This window comes from Gavialis gangeticus, unplaced genomic scaffold (assembly GCF_001723915.1).
Source record: "Gavialis gangeticus isolate Ggan-Ray unplaced genomic scaffold, GavGan_comp1, whole genome shotgun sequence".
Taxonomy (NCBI): Eukaryota; Metazoa; Chordata; order Crocodylia; family Gavialidae; genus Gavialis; species Gavialis gangeticus.
Genome location: NW_017729024.1, coordinates 171,631,291 through 171,636,319, shown reverse-complemented (window position 1 = coordinate 171,636,319; position 5,029 = coordinate 171,631,291).

Here is a 5,029-nt window from a genome sequence, read left to right as displayed (position 1 = left end):
TTTTGTTATTTGCTTTAATATCCCTTGCAAGGTAACTATTGGTAATTTTCACTTTATCCTTACACTTCCTGACCTCCAAGACATAGCTTTCTTTGCTGATCAGTCCTTTTCTTTTTCCATTACCTGTAAGCTTTCTGCTCACGCCTAATACCCTTTTCAAGGTGGCTATTCATCTGTATAGGTCTGAGCCCTTCTTTCCATCCCTCCTGTTTGGAAAACTAGTTGCAGACACATTTACCCTCTGTGACTTTTAGACATTTTAAATTTCCTCCACATTTCCTCCCAAGTTCCTGGGCTTATCAGTCCAGTTGGCTTCACTAAACTAGTTCACTTAATTTATCAAAGCTTGCCTTTTTGAAACTGAGAATCATAGAAACATCTGTTTTTCCATGAACTTTGCTAGGGAACCCTTCATGCATAAATGGTTTCCCTCAGGACAGCATACACTCTGCAGTCATCACCGGTATCTCTTCTAGCCCTTGGGTCATCTCCCCTGTTGCCTCAGTGGTCATTAAAGACTTTGGCATCTTCTCAACCCCTCCAGGAAAGCCCCCCACAAAATCCAGTATTCACTGCCCTACATGTGCTGGCTTCCCGGTTTTCTGGCTTTTTTCTTTTAATGCCTTTTGCCTTTGTTAGCCCTGCGCTTATTGTCTTCAGGAGCTAAGTGTCCATCAGCTGTGATCAAAGGCACCAAACCTCCCTTATACCCTCAAGTGCAAGGCCTCTGTCCTTTCTACAGAACATAGCCCCCCAAATTGCAAGCTACAAGTATCAATGAACCACAGACTCTGAAAACTGAAATTAAATGACCAAGCAGCAAACTTAGAAATTCACTTACCCTCAAGGAGCAAGGACTTTCTCCTTCCTTGCCAAGGACAAGGTTGAAGGTCCTGTGTTCAATCCCAGTTGCCATCTAAGTGCAATTTAGCTGGCCATGAAGTCTCTGCAGTCACAGATCTGTTACTCTGTCACCTTGAGGCCTCTGGTTAACTTTTAGCGGGGGTTTTGTTGTTTTTTTTTTTTTTGGTAGAAATAAGCTGGATCAGAGCTGAACTCTTACCACCTTCAAGAAGCCTGACAGATGGGAAAGATTGCAATAAATTGGAATGAAGGGGCTTCCCAAATTACACTTGTTCTCTATCACCACAGATTGCTTCTCTTCAAATCTTGTTCAGCTGAAAAACATTTCTTTGGGATAAGAATGCAATTGCATTTCAAAGAAACCAACCTTAAAGATTAGTACTTTGTTTTGGAGTTAGTTCCATTTCTTACTATTTTAGCTCCCCAGGGGGAAAGGGAAGAAAATTAATTTTTAATTGATCTCAAATCAGTGAAAGGCTAGACAGTGCTTCGGATAGGCACCTGCATGTGGGAGCAATTGCTATAATAAGGAGGGCTTACCAGGCTGACCTGATTTTTTAGCCAAGTTGTTTGAGGTAAATATGCATTTATTACATGCTCTATTTGCATATAAAAATACAATTTGTTTGTGAAAAGGGAGGCAAATTGCATAGCTTAGTCTCCCAGTGCAACTCAAGGAATGTGTTAAAATCTCATTTTGGAAACAGAAGGAGAGTGGGATCTGAAATGCATCAAAATGGATGTATACAAACTGGGCCTAAATGGTGGGCAAAATAATGAAGGGATGAGCTATTCTGACTTTCATGCTTTTTATGGGGCTCTTCAAAAACAAGGAAGAAACTCCTGGAGAAAATGCTGACAGGCCACCATTTCACTTCAAAGGCTTTATCTTTTGGGGGCGGGGGTTTGGAAGCCTTGAGGATCATCCTGTCATCATACCCCTCTGATGTCAGCACACAAATAGGGCTGTTTAACCATCGCTGCGGCACCAGCAGCATCTGAGCCGGATACACGTGAGAGCCTGTTCTGCCTTCAGTTTCCTTGCGTGCTCCTTTTTGTCTCCTGCTATTTTCCTCTCTTCTTTCTCTTACTCTTGGAAATGTACCTGGTTTTAAGACCAACTGAACTGCATGGCATCAGCCTGATGAGATGAAACAGCCTTTCCAGATCTTCTCAGTCTTATAATAAACACCCCCAAAAGAAAAAAAAGCACCAGTAAAGGACATAAGCCTGACTAGACCTGCCAGATGACATCCCAGACCTGGGAAGTGAGCCAGGGTCCAAAGCAACAGCTGTAGTGGCCAGCCTGCCAGCCCAAAGCATCCATCCATGACTGACCAGTTGCTTCGCATCCTGAGAACATCAACAGAAGCTGTGTTTCCCCTACCTTTGTTATCCTAGCTCGTTGTCTCCTGGTGATGGTATGTTTTGTCAAAGACGAGGAAATAGACTATTCGTGCCTCAAAATGAAACAAAAGAACTATCTCTTTCTTCTCCACCAAGAACAGCTTGAGAAAATAAAGAGATACTAACCAAGAGCTTTTCTTTGAAAAAAGGGCTTTGAAAGTCTTGACGTATGCTTTGCATAACCACTCAAATTCGGTTACTTTGTTTTTCTTCCCCTCCTTCTCCCCCTCCCTTTTTTTTGTGTAATGGATTATTTTTCCATGTGTATCCTTATTAAAACACCCCCAAATTCTGATGCTGAATTTCTAGTGCATCTGCAAGGGGACTAAGCATGCTGATACCTCCGTACTCAACGTTGAACTATATTTGAGTGTCTAGTGTACATGTTAACAACATTGACTCTTTGGCCTATGCACACTGTCAAAATTAATTTAGGAACTGATCTTACTCAGGCTCCTTCCATCTTGTGTCCAGCAATGTAGCCATAAACTTGTTTTTTTTCCAGGAGCATGTGTGCAGCGTATGGGTGAGAAAAAGCAGGAAGGAGTAGTGAGCGCAGAGCAAATGGACACAGCCTTGGCTCCATTTTCTCTCTGTTCATACAAACACCCAGAAGATAAGAGACGTAGGGTAAGAATGATTTCTGAAGTACTTTATTTCCCATGCCTCTCCTGGTGTGGTCCTCAGAGCCATGCCTTAAGTCAGAGCTTAGCCACACCAGTTATACCTGTATGGCCTGTCTCCTGATCCCAGGGCTGCCACTGGCAAACAAAAATACTCCCCTGCCCTTCCCAACCACTTATTCCTGGCTTGGGAATACCTGAGAGCATTAATTAGCCAGCGAAGACCACTCAGGAATGGCCTTAGCAGATCAGAGTGGGTGGAGCAGACCTGACAACAAGACTCAATGACATATACAGGCTCTCCCAAAAGGAAAGGACCCTGGGTTGTGTGCTCAGGTCCATTCTGAGTTGGCTGAGGCCTCTCCAAAGCCGTCCTCACTACCTCTTTCTGGTATTTGGTGTTCCTGAGTAGGAGTGAGCAATCTAGTCTTATTTGGTCTGTGGTGGACCTTCAGTCAGGAAGAAATCCTATACAGATGATGCCAATGGATTAAAGTCAACAAGCATATTTCAGCAGGGGTTGGATCAGATCCTGAACTTGTGAAGAACTGGAATTAAGACACTTGTGTGATCTGCAATGATGGAAGCCATAAAAAAGCCATAGCAGTAGTAAAACACACACATGTGCACACACAAAGGGGTCCATGAAGCAACCCGAAGAGGGTGACAAATGTTTGTTCGCTTTGGAGAATAAAAGTAGCAATCACAGAAATCAATGGAGCGCCTTATTAAAGGTGAGCCAGGTGCTACCACTCGGAGGTTTTGTTTGGTTGTGTTAGGCTTGGGTACCTCATAGGTCAGGTATTTCAGCCCCAGCGTCTCCAGAGATCACACTCTTCTATTGTAAAGCATTCCCTCCAGAAATCTGACATTGCTTAAAATTTACTTTCCAGCTTTAAATTCAGGGGAGGAAGGGGGATGGGGAGACAGAGAGTCTACAAGTTCCATGGAGCATAATTTCCTTTATTTTCTATTTTCAGGCATGTGCAATTTTCCTTTCCAACCATCCCCATGTGCTCCTGTTACAGCCTGTACAATTTCCCAAGGGTGAAAACCTTCTCTTAGCGAACTGCAGTGAATATTATCCCTGGGTCTTGAAAAATGCCAATAAGGGAGCGAATAATATTTGTTCATAATAATGTTCAGTGCAAACCATGACTGATTAGTGTTATGTGTGACATCAACAGAGACAGTAATCAAGGTTACTTTAGCATTGATTTTTTACAGAGGTGAAGCCTCTTTGATGTATTACTCCATCAACACCTGCAGAGGCAAACTTTGCACATGAAATTAATCCCAATTAATTAGACTATTTGTAGATAGCACTGGGCTCTTTTATGTTACAAAATAAATATTAATTCAGTGACATTTTTTCACCTTGTGCAGCTTATGTGGTTAGGAAGGGGGGGAAAAATCGTATTGATCGGTGTAATATACTAGAAAGTTTAGGCACTTGAGAGAGTCTAAAAGGCTACTGTGCTTTCTTAGGGCTGGCTAAACTCTTCAAGCCTGACAGCAGTACTCCAAAAATTTATGACTGCATTCTGCATTCTGTGCAGCGGCATTCCCTTACCAGTCAAGTAAAAGTAAGTCAACGCGGGTAAGATGGGGGAAAAGAAAGGCCCTTCATCCCTCCGCAACCTCCCCCCATGATGTAAGAGACTGAGATTTGTCACACCCCCATGTGGAAGTTGTTCTAGCCATTGAGTTTGCCCCGTTAGGCATATGTAGACTATATCAGACAGTACTAAGGCATGCTGCTATGAGAACGTGTCCTGCCCACTCACGCTGGCTTTGTTTGTACCCCGTGCTAAAAATAAATAGGCACCATTAGGCATTCACTATGCAATTCCTGTTGTAGTTTTTCTTTTCTTTTTTCCAGCATGCAGCATTCATGGAACAGTTGTGAGTGGGGCACGTTTTCACAGCCATGCTCCTTAGCACAGTGTAGACCTCTCTTTATTGGCACCTTTGCCTTGTACTTACTTCCAGGGCTAGTAACTCAGTTCTGGCCTATGTCAATAGCAAATTTTAAGATTGATGAACCAAAAAAGATGACAAAGCTATAAAGGAAATATAGAGTGCCCGAGCGAGGGGCTAACATAAGAGGGATGGGGCTGAGGAGGGGAATGCGA